Source organism: Podarcis erhardii (genome assembly GCF_964252035.2).
Source record: "Podarcis erhardii genome assembly, chromosome: 15".
Classification (NCBI taxonomy): domain Eukaryota; kingdom Metazoa; phylum Chordata; class Lepidosauria; order Squamata; family Lacertidae; genus Podarcis; species Podarcis erhardii.
The window spans coordinates 20,217,545-20,239,138 of record NC_138505.1 but is presented as its reverse complement, the minus strand read 5'-3'; the positions used below and the strand labels follow the sequence as shown (position 1 = coordinate 20,239,138).

Here is a 21,594-nt window from a genome sequence, read left to right as displayed (position 1 = left end):
ACATCCATTCAAAGCGCTGTGGTTCCACTTTCAACACTTCCCCCAAAGGATCCTGGGGACTGTAGTTTGTTAAGGGGGCTGAGAGTTGTTGGGAGATCATCCCCTCCCCCATTCCTCTCCCAAAGTTACAATTCCCAGAATCCCCCGGGAAAAGGGATTGATTGTGAAACCACAATCTGGGAATTGTAGTCCTGTGAAGGGAACAGAAGGGGGGGGGTCTCCTAACAACTCTCAGCCCCCTTAACAAACTACAGCTCCCAAGATTCTTTGGGGGAAGCCACACTTGTTTAAAGTAGTATCATAGTGCTTTAAATGTGTGGTCTGACTGTGCCCCCCCCTTCTCAAAATAACTATTACCTTGGTTAAACAGTACCTTCCCCGCCCTTCGCCAGATCCATGCATATCATTGCTGTGATTTATTTATGGTGATTTCCCCCCGACCCCCACGTAGGTCATTCTGACTCAAGGGGAAAGCAAGCTGCATTCTCTGGGTGAACCAACCCCCCCTTCCCCCTTTTCTTTTGCATCCAAAAGTCCGCCCCATACGTTTTAAAACACTCTTACGGCACTTTTAACCACCACCCCCCATTCAAAGAACCCTGGGAACTGTAGATTGCTAAGAGCACTGAGAGTTGTTAGGAGATCCCCCCATGGAGCTACAATTCCCAGCACCCTTAACAAACTACGGTTCCCAGGATTCTTGGGGGGGGGGGAGCCCGTGACTGTTAAAGTGATACAGGAGCACTTTAAATGTGCATTGTGGACATCTCTGTCCATTCAGTTACAAAAGTGGAGGCCCTTCCTTCTCGGTAAGAATGCAATGAACAAGAGAATGCTGTGTGTTTGTGTACATTGTTTCGCTGCAAATACTACCTAAAAACCCCGCCCTCCAAAATTGTGGGTCGTTGCTCAGGTGTATTCTGCAACATGCCACTGACGCACTAATAGTGCATTAGTCATGGATCTATACTGGGCTGTTCAGTCCATTTTACCAGTTGTTTTGCGATGTCCCCCCAACGTTACTGCATTATTGCCATCTGGAGGGGGCCCTCTTGCCCTGCAGCGCAACAAAAGCGGGACGAAAAATAAAAATAACCGGATATCATCTGTGGTAATAAACAAGGTGACGTGATTTCAGCAGGAAGTTATGGGACGTGCACTGATTGGAAATGAAGCAGTGTGTCCGACCCAAAACTTTTGCGGATACAAACTGTATTAAAAGTAGAATCGCATATAACCGCTGTGATTCCAGTGGACAATTTAAAAAAGGACGTCGGCAGGACTGGGTGGGCCTGGTAGTTCAACAGGATATGAAGTGGGTAACGATGTCATCTTCAAACAGCACCTTTGAAAATCTGTACTGAGCACAGAGGACAGGCTTGATTAAAGCTATCAAACTGGTCTGGAAGGACGGACGTAATAAACAGAGCACCCCCTCCTTCCTTTCCTATAAATATGAACAACCTTAAAAAAAAATACACATCGCCTGGTTCCACACGATACGATCGTTTGCTCGCTTGAAAAACAACCACAACATAGCACCATGGAGGCAGCTCCCCTCCAGGAAAACCTTAATTGGTAGCACCAGCAAACTAAAGGTACAGAGAAGTCTTATTTTGCCCCTCCTGCCTAGACCTTGTAGACAGAGGTATGTACACCCCCCCACCCATATGTAGAGAGATATAGAGATAGATATACACCCACGCAGGCTGCATCTCGGCAGGGGCTGCTAAAAAGACCCACATCCCTATCGACGGGCCGGTGCCCAGCAGCAGCAGGCCAGAGTGGCTTCCGGTTATGCCAAACTCAGGGCGGTGCCACTCTGCCGCTGGAAAACGGACAGCCGCATCCCATAGCCGAAAGTGGCCCACAAGGGGATGGGGGTCGCTAAAGCGGGCGACTCACACGCCACTCAGACCTCAGCTGTACAAGGCATGCAGGGGCTGCCCGTGTCTGCACACGGAAGGGTTACATTCTTCTTCCTCATCATCTTCATCTGCTTCATCTTCTGTACAAAAGTGCGTTTCACGCGCACGCCTGCCGGTTTCGCCGCCGGACCGCACAGCAGCTTTCCTCTTCCGCCTCGCTTTCTGCATCCGCTGCTCAAGGACTGCAATCCTGCAGGAATGGGGGAACTTCCCAAGCACCCAGATCTTCCTTCATAGCCTACAAAAGGATCGGGGGAGAGGGACAGAGAAAGAGAGACACATGTAAAAGAGGAGGGAAGGCTTTGCTTGAAATGGATTGTTACATTGGATGGGTCATTCCTCCACATGTGGTGGACATGCAATAAAAAAAGCTAAAGGCTTTTGGGAACTGATATGCAACGAAATGAAGAAAATGTTTCAATGGGCTACCCCCCAAAGACCAGAAGCTTTTCTTACAGGCATTATAGGAACGGATGTTCCAAAGAAGATGGCTAAACTCTTTATGTACGTGACAACGGCAGGTAGAAGATTACATGCACAGAAATGGGAAGAAGAGGAGGCTCCAACAAAAGAGGAGTAGCATTTGAAAGTGGTGGACTATGCAGAAATGGCAAAGCTGACAGCAAAATTAAGAGATCAGAATGATGAACCTTTTATAGAAGAATGGAGGCCTATTAAAAAAAAATTACAGTCAAATGAAGTTGCGGGCAGGATTCGAGATAAAAGCAGTGGAAGAAAAATGGCAAAATCATTGTAATATGGATAACGATATAATGCAGGAGAAAAGGTTTGAGTAAGACACTGTGGAGGTGAGGGTGGGAAGTCAACTTATGAAACAACACATAGTGTTTCCCCCCTCCCCTTCCGTTGGATCCTCACAACAACCTTGTGAGGTGGGCTGGGTTGAAAGACAATGACTAGCCCAAGGCCACCCAGTAAGCTCCAGGGCTGCCCATCAATATAAAAATATATAACCATGCAATTTAGCTCAGACCCAGTTAAGGGTGGCATCTCAATAGCAGAGCATCTTCCTTGCATCATGCAGAAGGCTGCGGGTTCAATCCCTAGCAGTGGCGTAGCGTGGGTTGTCAGCACCCGGGGCAAGGCAAGTAATTTGCACCCCCTAACCCTAACCCCCAGATGTTGCGCCTGGTGCAGCTGGCCCCCCCTGCACCCCCCACGCTACGCCACTGATCCCTAGGTAGGGCTGGAAGAGACTCCTGCCCAAAATCCTGGAGCTGTGAGAGAGTGTGGACAATACTAAGCTAACTGGACAAGTTGGTGGGACTTGGTTTAAGCCGCTCCCTATGTGCCTATATTCCTATTATCATTACTTATCATAATTATGTCATTTTACAGATTGCTTCCCACAAGGGATACTGAAGCGATTTGCAATATAATATTCTATTGATCAGCTGCACATCATCCAGGAATGCTCCTGCAAACCCCAGTGTACAGTATCAATCTCTCCTCAGCCTCATCAGTCAACATGACCACACACACACACACACACACACCCCTCCATGCTAATAAACGGATTTGGCAATCTTAGGCTCTGCATCGCCATTAACCGGAGCCTCCATTGCCAGGATTTGACTCACTAATGAGACATGCTGGCAGCCAAGCTCTGGTCCCATTTGCGGCTCCTGCATCCAGCCAAAGCCTTGCCATCTCTCAGAATTTAACAGGAAGAAACTTGCAGTTAGGGATTACGCACTAAGCAGGGGTTTCGCCAAGGGGGTCAAAGCACAGGATTTAAAGGCCCTGTACAAAAAAGCACCAGGCAGCCTGATGGTTTCTTGAAAGCCATGTATCTCCTCTAGGGACGGAGGAGGAATCCGATTCAGTTCGCACTGGAAAATGCATTACGTTGGGAGAAACTGCTCCGCGAAAAATGCGTTTATTAGGCAAAGTTGCATACAAAGGCATGGATGTCGGGAGAAATTTGTACTAAAATCCTGGCAGGTTTCCACGAGGACGTTGGGGGAGGAGGGAATTGCAAAATGATGAGGAAATGTGGAAAACTGAACTTCAGACTGGGGGGGAAATGAGAAGCAGAGAAATTGAAATTTCCTCGCTGGAGGAAATGAAGTTACAGGGAACCAGGAAGAGGGCCTTCTCGGTGGTGGCGCCCTCCCACCAGATGCCAAGGAAATAAAGAACTATACAACTTTTAGAAGACATCTAAAGGCAGCTCTGTAGCGGGAAGTTTTAAATGTTTGGCATTTTATTATGTTTCTATATGTGCTGGGGAAACCCAGCCAGATGGCTGGGGTATTAACAACAACAACAACAACAACAACAACAACAACAACAGCAACAGCCCCTCCTAGTTAACCCAATACTTGCAACCCAGAAGGAGCAAACCTATCTTCGCGGCACCAGCAGCTGACCCAAAAGCAGGAGCACGAGAGAGAAATCCCGCGAGCTTCCTATTTATCATGTTAAAACATTGCTCACTGCTGAGTCAGCTGGCCAAGCCCCATCGCGAAGGCGATGCCTCCAGCCTTTGCCTGGTTTCGGGGTTGGGTGTTTTTTTTGGACTTCTGCACTGCCCAGCACGAGATGCGTCCGGAAATCTTATCAGTCCAATTCCGAATGCAGATAATTAACTCTGCTGAAAACGTTGACTGCGCGGCCCCACGTCGGCCCCAGCAGCTGACAGCGGGGAAAAGGTTTGGCAGCGCTGATGGCGGTGGACCAAGCTGGCAGTGGGGCTGGCAGGGAGAAGCAGGGCTTTAATTTAACACACTGTGCCACGTCTAGGCTGGTAGAGCAAAAGGCAGCCGGCGCCAGGCTGGCATAAGACAGGCTGGCTGGGCCTTTCAAGGTGATGTCAGATTGCATATTTAACAGCTGCAATCCGCGGAGGCCTGGTTCCTCAACTACACCCAACTTCCTTTCAAAATCAGAGATGAAAGAGTCCCAGCGACACAGAGAGGGCGCATCCTGTGTGGCATCATGCTCAGAGTAGACCCACTGAAATTTGTGGAGGTGGCTAGCCATACCTGCGAGATCGCCTAACCCAGGTTCGCTCTCCAGCTGTTTTTGGACTACATAACCCATCATCCCTAGCTAGTGGGACCAGTGGTCAGGGATGATGGGAACTGTAGTTCAAAAACAGTTAGAGACCCAGGTTTTTGCAACTCTGGCCTAACCAGATCTATGCCTTCTTGACCACTTCAATTGACAGAACTGGCTCTGTTACAGGTGCCACGTGTGCTGTTTTAGCTGTGACCTTCAAAGCGAACACGAGCTGCCCATCAACTGAAACAAAGCGAGACAGAGACGGATTGCAAAGATGCAATAATAAGTCCGAGGCGGAAGAAATGATATAAATTAACACAGCTGGTGAGGTGGCGTGGGCAGGCGGGCAGGCTCTGGGCTGCACGAGCTGTCTAGTTAATTATCCCACCATACGGTTTCATTCGCATCTGTGCCCCAGCCTTGGAACTTCACCCAGAAGAGTTTGGACGGCTTGGATCTCTCACCGTACAGCCGCCAAGAGACAGCCCAGTCTCTTCTGGCTTGGACGCCCCTCCCAAGCACCTTTAGCACTTACAAAAGTGGCTTGAATTGTTCCTGAAAACATCCTCCCTCCTATATGGAGGTGGTGGGATCCTTGCAAGACAGTTCAATAAACGAGAATGCTGCCATGTAGTTTTATCCCCCTCTTCATTACTTGGTGCCTTCTTGCTATCGTGGACTACAACTCCCATCAGCCTCTGCCAGCACAGCTAATGATCAGGGATGATGGGAGTTGTAGTCCGCAGCAGTGGGAGGACATGGCCTTGGCTATCCCTAATCAAAACAGCCATTGTTCCTTGACTCAGAGGTAGCACCTGACTTAACTAAGCTCCCTCCCATTGCTATAGCACACGACAGCAGCTAAGGGGTCTAAGACAGACGTTCCCAAATGGTCCATGGGGAGGGTCGGGGGAAGTGGAACATTTGGGAACCGCTGGTCCAAAATGTCACGAAAAGGAATGGAGCCAGCCATTAGCCCCCTTAACTCAAGCGCTCCACTGCCCCCATCGCCTGCTTTCCAAGATAGAGTGCCATTGAGCTTGAAGGCTCAGTGATCTTCTCTCGTCCCATCTGTGAACCAAGCTGCACATGAGACAATCCAACTTCTCTTGAAGGCTGAAATCCCGGTTGAAGGTGGCCAGTGGTGGTGTACAGTGGTAGCTCGGGTTACAGATGCTTCAGGTTACAGGCGCTTAAGGTTGCAGACTCGGCTAACCCAGAAATAGTACTTCGGGTTAAGAACTTTGCTTCAGGATGAGAACAGAAATCGTGTGGTGGCGGCGGGAGGCCCCATTAGCTAAAGTGGTACCTCGGGTTAAGAACAGTTTCAGGTTAAGAACGGACCTCCAGAACAAATTAAGTTCTTAACCCAAGGTACCACTGTACTAGTTACGAGTGTTGGAATAGGACATGAGTAGGCAAACTGAAGCCTGGGGGCCAGATCCGGCCCAATCACCTTCTAAATCCAGCCCACAGACGGTCCAGGAATCAGTGTGTTTTTACATGAGTAGAATGTGTCCTTTTATTTAAAATGCATCTCTGGGTTATTTGTGGGGCATAGGAATTCGTTCATTCCCCCCCCCAAAAAAAATATAGTCCAGCCCCCCACAAGGTCTGAGGGACAGTGGACCGGCCCCCTGCTGAAAAAGTCTGCTGACCTCTGGACTAGGACCTGGGAGATCAGGGTTCGAAACACTGCTCAGCCACGAAGCTTGGTGGGTGGCCTCGGAGCAGCTGCTGCCTCTCAGCCTATCCCACCTCACGTTGCTGTGAGTTGTAAAATGGGATGGAGGAGAACTGTATACAGTGGTGCCCCGCAAGACGAACGCCTCGCAAGACGGAAAACCCACTAGACGAAAGGGTTTTCCGTTTTGGAGGTGCTTCGCAAACTGAATTTCCCTATGGGCTTGCTTCGCAAGACGAAAATGTCTTGTGAGTTCCTGCGGGTTTCCCCCCTTTCCCCCCCTTTTCCTAAGCCGCTAAGCCGCTTATCAGCTGATCGCTAAAAGCCGCTAAACCGCTAATAGCGCTAATCCGCTAAGCTGTCAATGGGCTTGCTTCGCAAGACGAAAAAACCGCTAGACGAAGAGCCTCACGGAAGGGATTAATTTCATCTTGCGAGGCACCACTGTATGCCACTTGGCGCTCCTTGGAGGAAAAGTAGGATATAAATGCAGCAAATAAAGAACAAAACAATAAATTTCGTTCACAGAACTTGAGTGTTTATCTGTTCTGTACTTGCTTTTTCTTCCTCGGTCAAAATCCACCCACTGCGCTGTTTGCCCTACGTTCCCTCCCCTTCCTTCACAGAGGAATCACAAATCTCCCATGTAATGCACATTATCTAGCCCCAAGTCCCTGGCCAGATCCAAGTTTTACAGTATCAAACTCCTGCTTGCAGCAAAAATAACCTGGAGAGCTCTGCAGGCAGCAAATCAATTTTCTAGGTTAATTATGTACTGCCTGAAGACTTTCCCTTTTAATTTATTTTTACTTAACAAAATTTATACGCCACTTGATTGCAATAAAACCTCGTTGGTCACTCCCCCAAATCAAGTGCAGGAGAAAGAAATATTCCTAAATTTCTGAACCAGTTGGAAATCCTGAAATGTTTTCATCGTTATAGCTGGAAGCCTGAAATCAGCCTCTAATGTTCAGGCCCTGTTTTAGGAAGAGAGGAAACCGCCATCTTGAGTCGGACCACTGGCCCATCATCTATGCCAGCTTCCCCCAACTTGGTGCTTTCCAGGTGTTTTGGCCTACAACTCCCATCATTACTGGTCACTGAGTATAATAACACAGTAAGACCATGTGGGATCAGTTTATTGCAGAGCTTTCCAAACTTTTCATGTTGGTGACATGCTTTTTTAAACATGCATCATTTTGTGATGCAGTACAGTAATTCAGTTTTACTAGCAAACCAGAGGTTAAACTTTTATCTCTTTCTCTGATAATAATTCTTACTAGTTTTCAATTGCAATCCAATAGTAGCCTCATTATAATAATACCAATTTATAATACAATTATTAATACCAGTAGTTCAAATATCAAATTATATAACTTTGTGCTAGAATTGATGGCTTGATTATTTGCTTTACTTCTGTGTTCCAAAATCTTATTAATTTCCATTACATTCCGGTCATAATAATAATCCCTTATACAACAACTGCAATATTAATAACTTCTATCCGTGTTGACACATTAAATGATTTATAAAACCACAAGTGAGGAACTCAAACTATATCCTCGTTCTCCCTGTGTGTGGCAATTATTCTGTCCATGTTGTTTCTTCCTGTCCTTGTAAGATGTTAGGTCTTTCTTTCCCCTGGTTGTTGCTGTTATCCATCATGCCTTGGGCAAAGCTGTTATTTGTTGTTTCAAAAAATTATCCAATGCTCTGTTTAAGCTCCATTTAACCAGAAGTTAAACTAACTCCTTTGAGCGTTCGTGTGACACACCTAAACACTGCAGGTGCGTAACTAAAGTGTCGCGACGCACAGTTTGGAAAGCTCTGGTCTAATGGTCTAATCCTGCATCCTGCTCTCAGGGTGGCCAAGCAGATTCCCGGTTGAAACCTGCAAGCAGGACCCAAGCGCAAGAGCTCTTTCTCTCCTGTGGTTTCCAGCAACTGGCATTCAGAAGCATTGCTGCTTCCAAACATGGAGGGAGAGCATAGGGCAGAGGTCAGCAAACTTACTGCGCCTCGGGCCAGTGTCTCCAGCGCCGATCGCATGGCGGGCTGGAGGGTGGGGGAGCGCGTGCCCATATGCATGCACACACGCTATTTCCGGCGCACTTCCGGGTCGGAGGAGCACCAGAAATAGCTTGTGCACATGTACACGGGCCTCCTCCGACCCAGAAGTGTGCCAGAAATAACGCTTGCGCATGCGCAAATAACGCTTGCGCATGCACACAAGCTGTTTCCGGTGCTCCTCCAACCTGGAAGTCGGCAGCTGCCCAGCGCAGCACTGGTAAGAGCGGGTGGTGGCAGCAGGGGTCGCCACGGGCCGGATAAATGAGTCCCTCGGGCCTTATCTGGCCTGCGGACTTTAGTTTGGGGACCCCTGGCATAGGGAGTGTGGCCCTTGAGCCCCCCAACAGTTCATCATCTCCAGATACTTCTTGGTTCACCTAAAGGGAGCGTTTTGACTCAGTGCAAGAAAGCTTTGTCTGCGTGCGGCGTGTGCAATTATTCCGCATGTTCCAGGACCGATCCCCCAGCGTTCAGGACAAGGTTCTGGAACTTACATTAAGTCTAATATACTTAATTAGCTGTAGGGATAAATAAATAATATAGTAATTACAGGACTGATGGCGTGCCACCTGTGTTCCTCGATCCTGCAGGGATCGCGCAGGCAGACAAACACCACACAGTATTTATCACTCCGAGTTGTAACTGCTGCGTGGCGCCCAGGGAATACTTCCAGGAGGAGAAAGCAGCCATGTAACCACCAGCATGTAAGGAAGAAGAGCAACACCATCTTGGAATAATGGCTCCCCAAATTTTCAGCCCATTGACATTGATGCTTTTGGTGACCAGCAGGAGGCGCCAGAGCTACCGGTGAAATAGAGATCAGGTGACACAAAGGGACAATGGGGTTCCACCTGCTCCTATAATACCGTATTTACGTGAATCTAATGCGCCATTGAATCTAATGCACACTTCAGTTTTCAAAACCTTGAAACTAAAAAAAAAGTATTTGCTGGTGCCATCCAATCTAATGTGCACCCTAATTTTCTTGATGTTATTTGCCAAAAAAGGTATGCATTACATTCAAGTAAATACAGTATAAAGTCTAGTCTCTCTGCCAGAGTGTCTCTTCATTTATACACCAGTTTCCGATGGGCAGAGTATAAATAATAAAATTATTATCATTCTTATTATTACCTGCCTTGCTTCCCAGCCTGTTTTCGGACAGGCGGCCATGACTAACTTAGCTATAGTGTGTGTTTTCTACAGTGGGGAGGGTGGGGGAAATGGCCTTTTCCTACATTCTTTCTCATATAAGCCGAATTTATTCTATTTTATTTATTTCTTACTTAGCAAAAGGTATGTACTGCTTACTCAGCCTCTTAAGCTTACCATGAACAATTTAAAAAACCCCGTTCATTTAAACCATATGGATGAAAGCAAAGCATTAAAAACCAGTTGACGTGTTATCCAAAACATAAATAAAATTGGTCGTTTTGAAACAATTATGCATGATGAAATTGCGCGTTCATAATTGCACGTTTACAATCACACGCTAGGATAAAAGGAAGAAGAAAGGTTTTGGCAGGCACCAAAAACAATACAGCAAAGGCACCTGTTTAATAATGTCAATGGGCAGGGAGTTCCAACGAGCAGGTGCCACCACACCGAAGGAGCTATTTCTTGCAAGGGCAGAAGAAACATTACGTGGCACTTGTAAAAGGCTAATTCTGCAGACTGAAGCGGTCAAACAGGTGAGCATCGTTCCTTCTAAGGCCGCATCTGCACTATGCAGTGGTACCTCGGGTTACAAACACTTTGGGTTACAGACTCTGCTAACCCGGAAGTAGTACCTCGGGTTAAGAACTTTACCTCAGGATGAGAACAGAAATTGTGTGCCGGCGGCGCGGCGGCAGCGGGAGGCCCCATTAGCTAAAGTGTTACCTCAGGTTAAGAACGGTTTCAGATTAAGAATTAACGAATTAACGAATTAAGTTTGTAACCAGAGGTACCACTGTAGTTTGTTAAAGGTGCTGCTGAGAGGTGCTAGGATAACACTCTAGTCTCCTCCCAGAGCTGCAATTCCCAGAGTTCCCCAGTAAGAAGAATTAATTGTTAAACCACTCTGGGAATTGTAGCTCTGAGAGAAGAAAGAGGTCTTCTCACAACTCTCAGCACCCTTAGCAAACTGCTAAGAACCGTGAACATCGACCGTCTTGCAAGGCAGCAAGTCTATGCGGCAACATTTTGTTGCAGGGCCCATTTGGTTTGTGCATGTGACAGAACCTCAAAGATACTCATGAAATAATGTTTTTTTAAAAGAAAAAAAATGCTTCCCTGGGCAGGCACAGAAGGCTATTAATATAAAGGATCACACAGGCTCCCTCCTGCTCCCCCCAGCCCAATTCTGCTGTCCGGATGGAAGCAGATAACTCTTATGAGAGACTGCTGTGCCTTTTTGGAAAGATTTGGGGGTGCAGAGTTTTATTTCACGCCTTTATTCATTTAGGTTTGACGTCATTTTCTGTTAATGACGTCAGTAAATCCATTTCATCTTGTCTCTCATTTGCCTTATTTCAATATTCGTTAAGAGGAGAACATATATTCCTTTTTAAAGAGGTGTGATGCAAAGAAAAATGGGGGCGTTTCGCTGATGTGGTAGGTGGATTGGAAGCTGCCTAATCATTCATTATGCGAAAGGCTGGACTGGATGAATCCCAAACTGGAATAAAGATTGCCAGAAGAAATATCAGCGACCTCAGATATGCAGATGACACAACTTTGATGGCAGAAAGTGAGGAGGAATTCAAGAACCTCTTAATGAGAGTGAAAGAGAAGAGTGCAAAATATGGTCTGAAGCTCAACATCAAAAAAACTAAGATCTTGGCCACTGGTCCCATCACCTCCTGGCAAATAGAAGGGGAAGAAATGGAGGCACTGAGAGATTTTACTTTCTTGAGCTCCATGATCACTGCAGATGGTGACAGCAGTCACAAAATTAAAAGACGCCTGCTTCTTGGGAGAAAAGCGATGACAAACCTAGACAGCATCTTAAAAAGCAGAGACATCACCTTGCCAGCAAAGGTCCGTGTAGTTAAAGCTATGGTTTTCCCAGTAGTAATGTATGGAAGTGAGAGCTGGACCCTAAAAAAGGCTGATCGCAGAAGAATTGATGCTTTTGAATTATGGTGCTGGAGGAGACTCTTGAGAGTCCCATGGACTGCAAGAAGATCAAACCTATCCATTCTGAAGGAAATCAGCCCTGAGGGCTCACTGGAAGGACAGATCCTGAAGCTGAGACTCCAAAACTTTGGCCACCTCATGAGAAGAGAAGACTCCCTGGAAAAGACACTGATGTTGGGAAAGATGGAGGGCAGAAGGAGAAGGGGACGACAGAGGACGAGATGGTTGGACAGTGTTCTCAAAGCTACCAACATGAGTTTGACCAAACTGTGGGAGGCATTGGAAGACAGGAATGCCTGGCGTGCTCTGGTCCATGGGGTAACGAAGAGTCGGACATGACTAAACGACTAAGCAACAACAAATACAGAGCCTCAGTCCACCTAGCTCAGTATTGCCTACCCCAGCTGGCAGCGGCTCTCCAGGGTTTCAGATAGGATTCTCTGCCAGCCGTACCTGGAGATGCTGGGGATCGAACCAAGGACTTTCTGCATGCAAAGCAGATGCCGTTCCACTGAGCTACCACCCCTGAAGTGGACCCGGGCTAACTCAGCCTGAGGTTACCTCGGAGGACATTCACACCGCCAACCTTTTTGCTTCCGATAGTCTTTGACGACTAGGTGCAAATACATAACAAACCTGATTCTTCTGCCTTGACACTGCACTGCGCTTATCGGTCCCTGCACCGCACCCTGGCAAAAGCAACAGACTCGTTAACTCCTTTAACGTGCCGCAAATTAATTGAAGTGTGCACTTTGGGAAAAGTCTGCTTAATGAGATGCGGTCCATTCTTTGCTGCCATGATGCCTTTTGACAAGGAAGGCATGATGGAGATCCTGTGTTGTGGCCTTTATCCCCAGAGAACTTTCCCGTTCCTGATCATGCATCGTACCCCCCCAAAAAGGGAGAGCAGGGGGAGATGCTTGGATCAAGGTGGATCCAAGAGAGAGACAGAAAGAGCTGGAAAAGGTTCAAAACCACCATCCAAGCAGACATTTAGGAGGAGGGATGATCTGATAAGAGGATGGCATGCCTGCTGCCCAGCGATATCCACAGGCTCTTCCACACAGCACGGGCAGCTTAGCCTTCAATAGCTTTGGGAGTTATTACACTAAAAGGTAAAGGTCAAGGACCCCTGGACAGTTAGGTCCAGTCAAAGGTGACTATGGGGTTGCAGTGCTCATTTTGCTTTCAGGCTGAGGGAGCCAGCGTTTGTCCACAGACAGCTTTCCGGGTCATGTGGCCAGCATGACTAAACCTCTGGCGCAACGGGACACCGTGATGGAAACCAGAGCGCACGGAAATGCCGTTTGCCATCCCGCCACCTATTTATCTACTTGTGCTAGCGTGCTTTCGAACTGCTAGGTTGGCAGGAGCAGGGACAGAGCAAGGGGAGCTCACCCAGGTGTGTGGATTTGAACTGCCGATCTTCAGCAAGCCCAAGAAGCTCAGTGACAGCGCCACCCGCATCCCTAACATGAATTGGCCTTGAGTCAGGACACTTAGACCACTGAGCCTGGAACTGTCAGCTCTGAATGGCAGCAGCTCTCCTCGATCTCAAGACAAACAGAGCAGCTCTTTCAGGGTTTTGCTGTCCAAGATCTTTTCTCACACATTTTTATTTATCAATCCATGACATCGCAGTGTCAAACCGTACACAATGACATGAAAGGATGTTAGCATAACCATAACAACACAGGGCCCGGCAATCTGCTACATGCTAGCAGGGAAAATTCGCAAGCACACAGAATACATCCATTTCAGCCTTGACCATCAGGGACTGCTTTCGCCAGGGAGGTAGGTGCCTCAGTAACAAATCTAACCAAAACAATTTTTTGGGAAAGTGGAAATTGTATTGCACCTCAGTGATGGGCTATGTAATGCAAAAAGGATCCCACTTGTCTGCAAATTTGTCCCTCCTGCTTTCAGCCCTTACTAGTATTTGGTTTTCAGTTTTTCAGCTAGGCAAGAGACCAGATTTACAATGAGAACTGCGTGGAGTCCTTATAGCAATCGGCTACCGCTAACCAGACCGTAGCTATCAAGCAGAAGATTAGGACTTTGTACAATAAGCCACTTGTGTTTTGCAGAAATATCAAGAGAAGGGCTAAGCCAGGGCCAGGATAGGTAACCTGGTTGACAATGTTTGTGGTCTACTGAAACACACCGAGGTCTTTTTTAAAACTGGAAATGAAAGAGAATGAAGTCAGGACCTTCTGCGTGCAAACCACTTGGTGATGGGCATATCTGTCAATTGCAGTTTATCTAATTCTTCCAATCTGATTTTTTACTCTCCCATTTTTCTGCATCAGTTTTCCCGTTTTCCCATTTACCACATCAGTTTCCCCCCCACAAATATTCATCAGCATTTTGGTGCAAATTTCTCCTCATATACACATGTTTTGTGTACAATACTGATTCAAAGGCACACTTTTTGCAAGCAATTTCCCTCCAAAATACAATGTACCGGTATCTTTGTATATTAGTTTCACTAATGTATGCATTTTCAGACACACTTTCGCATAACCCATGCATTTTTTTTTCCTGGACTCTGTTTGGTTGGAGACATGCACCCCCAAATTCAGAGGTGTGGATTTCAAAGGACGGCTGCTTTTCATTTGGTGTTTTCCTCCTGGAAGTGTAAATGATGGGAGCCAAAACCAAATTCACACAACACATCTACCACTGAGCAAAATCTCTACCACCAATTCAAACAGGACATCCACCTGGGCACCCTTTCAGAAAACAACTAAAGTTGACTTCCTGCTCATACATAGAGGAACAGGCTTTGCAACACTGGAGACTTAAATTGGGCTTGATACAAGAATGCCCATGACCTGCCTTTATTTTGTTACTATAAAGTAGCTGCAAAGGACTCTGATCTTCCTCAGATCAACAGTGCTGGCAGCATAGCTGTCAACTTTTCCCTTTTCTTGCGAGGAATCCTTTTCGGAATAAGGGAATTTCCCTTAAAAAAAAGGGAAACGTTGACAGCTATGGCTAGCAGCGAGGGAGGTTAGTATTTAACCTTCCCCACCCCATCTAATTTAACCTCCCCCAAACAAAAGCACACCCAACTCCCTAAATTGGTATCAGTTCCTCAGAGCAAAAAAAGGGGGATGCATTCTTCCACCCTGAAAATATTTCCTCTCCACTCTCCACCGTTCTGGACCAGGACTAATCGTAGCTTAGAGGGGAGTGGGCGATTTAGATTGGGGGGAGAGATACGAGAGGAGAGGGGTGAACACCCACCCTCTCCTAATGCTGCTGCTCTAATAAAAAGGGAACCAAAAACCCCTTCCTAGGCACTTTAAAGTGGGAAAAATCATCCTCTAGGGAAATCCAATTGTCAATTTCCTGCTTTAAATCAGTTTCTGCCCTCGTATCAAGAAGAAAGAGGGTTTTATTTATTTTTATTGATAGGATTTCTTATCCGCCCTTCACCATAAGGTCCCAGGGCAGGTGGCAACAGAACAGCACAGAGTTATAAAAGCTGATCGAACCGTTGCAGAACAAAGAAAACTGCTTCAAAGGGAAGGGAAGAGTGCAGAACTTCAGCCCAAGAGGTACTGGTAGGTCCTGCAAAACACAACACCTCACCTGTCAAATGCCCAGGGTAAAGAGGCTGTGTCTTTCAGCATTTAGCAAAGGTGTCAGAGAAATCCCTGCCTCCAGCAAGAGTTTCCAGTTTAGAGTAAGGTGTTCAAACTGTTACACTCAGGATGCTGATCTGTTATTGGTTTGTATTTTCTAAGGTTTTGTGTTTTCTTTAAAAAAGGACAGAAAATATCTGGTTGGCAGTCTTTGGGTGAAATTCTAACCCCAATCAATTCAAGCAGAGCTTTGTCTAGTTTTGATGGAATTAGTGTTTAGGCACACCACAAGCTCAGATTTCTTTTAAGACCTCATGCAAGAGGGCCTTCCTATCACTTGATCCACAATCCTCTTTGAGGAGGTTTTCCATGTGAGATTCAGTTGCATCCCGGTAAAGCCTGGGGCAACAAACCCATTTCCCCAAAAGATCAGACTTTCTGCAATAAGGAAAGTGAAGGGGAAATGGACCAGAAGGCACTGGATAACTCTTGCTCTGTTGCCACTAACCTCTAACCTTCCCACAAACAAATCAGAGTGACTGTTCAGTAAGTACGACATTTGATCACCCCACAAACATAATAAGCCTGCCGGAGCAAGAAACATCTTCAAACTGATTCCGAAAAGTGCAGCTAGCAGGAGCATCTGCTACATCCCGACTGTGATGCTGCTCTATGGAAAAGGGGCAGCCACGGAGAAGGCCCTGCTATAAATTACTGCAAAGTGGAGGTGTTTCCAAGATCTTTGGGGCTTGCACAAGACATTCTCCCACAGACCTTAGTGACCTAGCGGACAAATAAGGGAGAAGGCGGTCTCTCAATTAACCTGGTCCTGAGCTGTTTTCTGTGCTGCTGTTTTTAGCTGCATTTCATTATATATTGAGACGTGGGTGTGGAAGGTGATTAATGAACCAATCAATAAAAAAATAAGGATGAGTGCTCAGTAAGCAGGTCAGCTGGAAGTATCCTCAATAGAGATATTATTTAGGGATCTTTTGCAGAGCACTGTTCCTGAACTATGCCCCTTCCATCAAGCCCCAGAAACAGAGGAATATCTTATACTGAGTCAGGGCATTTGACCCATCTAGCTCTGTATTGCTCCCCAAGACTTCAGGCAGGAGTCTCTCCCTGTCCTACTTGGGACAGCTGCATATTCCTGTGTTGCAGGGGGGTTGGACTAGATGATAGGGTCCCTGGCAATTCTACGATTCTGCTTGGAGATGTCAGGGGTTGAACCCAGGACCTTCGGCATGGAAATGATGCGCTCTGCCAATAAGCTACGGTGTGTCTGTCTCTTCAACTTTCGCAGTTGTGCATCCCTTTCCCTCCCTTAGGCATGCGTGTGTCTTAGCTCACAAGGCTTGGCGCTGGCTGCCAACAGACACACCTGCCTGGGAGAACTTGGGTCCTGCATCTGCCTCTCACCCAAGCTTCCTCCCACTCGGCCGGCCGAGCCAACTGGGAATTTGCACATTAAATGGGGCAGCCGCTGGCAGGCAGGGTGGCTGGAACAGGTCCCTGGCTTAGGGTCAGAAGCTTCCAGCTACGCCAGCTACTGACAGCAAACCCTCACTTCTCTATCCTGGAGCTGCCACCCTCGCCGCACCCACCTTGGTCAGTTGCCGCTGGCACCTTAGGAAGTTACTCTATATGAGATCAGGCCATTGGTGTATTGAGCTTAGCATGGTCTGCACTGACCGGCAGCAGCTCTCCAAGGTTTCAGGCCTACGTGGAGATGCCCCGGGATTGAACTCAGGACCTTTGGCATGCTAAGCATGCCCTCTACCCACTGAGCTACGGTCCTCCTCCCCAGTTCTGTCTTAAAGATCCCACCCGTTATCTTTAAGGGCAGGAAGCAGAGGTGAGAAAGCAGATCTCGCAAAAGTTATCTTGTCACTGGTGATGCTCTGTGTCCAACATATCTCTTCGAAGGCAATCTACCCATGTCTCGTCTGTAAGCCACATCAGCTCTGGTGAAGTTTACAGGAAAGGTTTGGACACTGCACACATGCAACATGGAAAAGGGGATCAGACCGCCAGACTGGCTGGTCCTCTTTGCCACAGTAAAAGCCACAAGCAAGATATGAATGCATGTCTCCTGCTCCTGTTTCCCAGCCACCCAACAACTGACACTCACAGGTTGAGTGCCGCTGAATGTGGAGGCTCCACCTAGGCACTGTGGCCAGCAGCCAATCAAAGTCTTTTCCTCTGTGGATGTTTTCCTAAGGCCCTTTCCATTCACTTTCTTAATTAAATCTGCATAGCCACCCATCAACAAACACTCCTAATGTAAACATTTTTAAAAAGCCGTTTAAACCAATTGCCCTTTCCGTGCCTCGTGGCAAGGATTTCCACAAACTATTTGTGCATTTTATATTGGAGGGGGAGAAAGGAATTTAATATCAGGTCACATCAATGCAAGCATGCCATGTTATATATGAAACTCATCATCGCCATCTGACTTAACATCTGTCAAGCGCTTTCTAGGGCTCAAAAGGCTTAATGTGCATTTTCTAGCTGCAATCTTTACAACAACCCTACCAGGAAGATCAGTATCATTATTTCCAGGCGGAAACGCTAACTGAAAACCACCTGTTTGATGCAGAGACAATATCCCAGCTAGGAAGCTTCCTCATTTGTAGCTCAGGGAACTACCCCACAAATGAGATATGCTACAGCACCCTTCAACCAACCAGGGCAGCGCTGATGGGAGTTGTAGTACAACAACATCTGTCGGATGCCGAGCTGGTGAAGCCAGTGCAAAAGCAACATGGCTTTAGATCACCATAAGAAGATGTTTATTGCTATGTTTTCAAAAGGGGGAGAGTCCTGTCAGCTTCTTGGAGACAAAGAGCCCTCTGTGACACCTTCAAAGACTAACAAAACATAGAATCATTTCACATCGCCAGCTTCCATGGGCTAGAATCCCCCATGGACTCTCATTCAGGAAAGCTTGTGTCACAATTAACTTTGCGAGTCTTCCAGGTGCTACTAGGCTCTCCAATGTGGACTCCTGCCCCATGTTTGCGCCCCCACTCATTTCATAACATGGGAAGTGGCTCCAGCTGGGGGACCCTACTCCAATAAATCTACAATCATGCCAGGAAAAGTTAGACTTAGAGGAACGTAGGACGTTGCCTTAAGCCAAGCTGGTTTATCTGGCTCAGTACTGTCTACACTGACCGGCAACAACTCTCTGGGGTTTCCGACAGGGCTGTCTCCTAGCTCTACCTGGAGTTGCAGGGTTTGAACCTGGGTCCTTTGGCATGCAAAGCAGACGGTGTGCTACCACTGAGCTATGGTGCTTTTGGCAAAAAAAAAAAGTTTCTAGTCCTCAAGGCTCTGGATAAAGGGCTGAATTAAACATGGGGAGTTGCCTTACACCAAGTTAGACCATTGTCCACACTGACTGGCAGATGTTTCAGGCACAGAGTCTCTCCCAACCCTACCTGGAGATGCTGGAGATTCAACTTGGGGGCCTAAGCAGATGCTCTAACCACTGGGCTGTGGTGCTCTCCACATAAAAAGTAAAACAAGCTTCCAGCCTTCCAGGGTAATGAGCTGAATGAAACAGGAACAGGGGAAGCAGCTGCCTTCTACCCATGGCCCCTCCAGCTCAGTACTGCCGACACGGGCTGGCAGCTGCTTCCCACTTGGAAACAGGACCGAGCTCCCCAGATTCCCCCTCCCGCTGCCTGGATCCCCAACATCGTCCCCGCCACCACGAGCCTCGCCGGGCCCCTCACCTACCGCCGGTGCCGCTGACTCGCCGGGCCGCCCGTCGAGGCGCCGTCGCTCCGCCGCCCTACACGCGCCCCCGGCGGCTCAGCCAGGCCAAGGCGGCCAGCAGCGCCAGGGACGTGGCCAGGCCGGTGCCGGCGGCGGCGGACGCCCGGCGGCCCCGCGCCGCCTTCCTGGCCGCCGTCCGCGCTTGCAGCTCATCGCCGATGGCCCGCAGGCGCGCCGCCGTGAGCTGCGCCCCGGAGACGCGCGCCCGGCCCGGGCTGCTCTGCGCGCAGAAGCAGGCGGCGGCCGGAGGGCGGCCGGGCAGCGAGGAGGCGCACGACGGGCACATGGTGGCCAGGCCCGGCGCCCCGCCGCCCTCGCCTCCGCCGCCCTCGCCGCCCAGCCCAGCGCCGCTCGCCAGCCCCGAGACGCGCCGCCACGCCAGCCGATGCGCCGCCGCCGCCGCCGAGACTGCTGCTGCTGCTGCTGCTGCTGCTCTTCCCGCTGCTGCTGTTGAGGCTGCTGCCGCCGCGGCTGTCAGTCTGGCGCGGAGCGTGGCGCGCTCGGGCGTCACATGCTGGCTGAGATCATCCTCCCCGACGGGGCGGCCGCAAGACGGCGGCGAGGGAGAGACGCGGCCGAGGAGGGAGGGAGCGAGCGAGCGAGGGAGGCTTAACTCTTTCGGGGCAGCCGCCGCCTCCTCTTCTCTCTCTCTCTCTCTCTCTCTCTCTCTCTCTCTCTCTCCTATCTCCTATCTCCTATCTCCTATCTCCTTCTCCCTTCCTTTTCTTTCTCTTACTTGTCCTCCTGCTCTTACACATTCTTTCCACCTTCCTTGGTTTTCTTTCCCTCTCACGGACGTCTGTGTTGCTCCTCTCATTTTTTCCTCCATAGGAGCCAACTTCTAGGGCGCCGAAGTCCCTTCGCCCCGTCAATGAAATATTTAAGGGGCGCCCCCCCAAAAAAAAGTTGATTTGCATTGCCATTCAAACGGTGTGGGTGCTCCCCATCCTGTGATTGATTATGTGGGAAGGGACTTACCTGGGCTTACCAATATTTTTTCCAAGCTTGCACCCCTGTTTTCCTCTGTCTTCCTTTGCTTTGCCTTCTTCCTCTAACTTTTCCTAATTTCACCTTCCCCTCGCCTTTCTTTCTCTTATCTACTTTCCTTAGTCCGTCCTTCCTTCCTTCCTTCCTTCCTTCCTTCCTTCCTTCCTTCTTTCTCTCTCTCCCTCTTACACACACACCATTTTCCCCATTCCTAACTAAGCTTAACTTCATGTTAACTGAAAAATAAAAACACATCCATCCTTTGTTTATTCTGCCTCCTTAAATTCCTTTCTTTTATGTCTCCTGTGTGTTGAAATAAATTAAAAAAATGTCCAGTAGCACCTTAGAAACCAACTAAGCTTGTTCTGGGTATAAGCTTTTGTGTGCATGCACACTTCTTCAGACTTCTTCTCAGCTCTGTGTTGAGTTTACGATAGTAAGTGCCTTGGGGCAGAGACCTTCATAGATGATTATCCACTCATAGTGTACACATGGATGAATCTCCCACTCACCCAATCAATGTTGATTGTAATACAGGTGGATCCTGTTGCCTTGCAGATGAAGTTCATACCCCTTATGAACCTCAATTATTGAAGGCAGAAGCTACTATGTTTAATTTATTTTATTTATTATATTTGTATAGCACCCTTCATCCGAAGATCACAGGGCAGTTTACAGCATATCCCTGGCATCTTCAGGTAGGACTGGCAGAGTGCCTTTGGGATCCTGGTGAGCCGCTGCCAGTCAGCACAGACAATATTAAACTGAATGTGTCCTTGGTCTGACTTAGAATGAGGCAGCTCCCTCTGTTCCAGTGCAAAGCAGAAATCAGGCTGCTGAAGTTCAGGACCACGGAGAGCTCCCCACGGAGCAAGTTTCAAGATTACTGGACGATAATGTTTCCCTTCAGAACTTCAGGGTTCCAGACTGGAGTGTTCTCTGCCTGCATGCTGGAGAGGCACTGCCAGTCAGTGTAGACAGTACTGAGCTAGACAGACCAATGGTCTGATTCAGTATAAGGCAGCTTCCTATGCTCCTATGGGATGAATAGTACAGGGAACATGTTATATGGGAGCCCGGGTTCCTGGCCCAGTGTCTCCTGCTTATTTGGCTCCTGTTCAGATTTAACAAAACACACGCCTACACCATGTTTTTTTGTGTTGCCCTTCATTTCCTTTGATGTGTGAAATGAACCCTCTTCCTGCAAATCCTCCATTTAATACTGAACCTGAGGTTGCTGTTCTGGTTGCTCCTGATGGGCTTATCACTATGGTTTGGCCTTGAAAGTGTTGCCCAATTAGAGAAAAGAGATTTGACAAGTGAATGTTAATGTTCCTTTAATAGCTGTGGATGGTCTCCCTGAATGGGCAATTCACCTGCTGGGGTGAGAGAGAGGTGAGAA

At 48.1% G+C, this 21,594-nt stretch overlaps 1 long non-coding RNA gene across 1 annotated transcript; it reads right to left on the bottom strand.

The window, feature by feature from the left end:
• Positions 1-707: 707 nt before the first annotated feature.
• LOC309330508 lies at positions 708-19,237 on the bottom strand. The gene is made up of 2 exons (XR_014151457.1): positions 19,167-19,237; positions 708-2,166 (listed from the first exon to the last, which is right to left on the bottom strand). It is a non-coding gene; the product is annotated as an uncharacterized lncRNA (long non-coding RNA).
• Between the last annotated feature and the right edge of the window lie 2,357 nt (positions 19,238-21,594).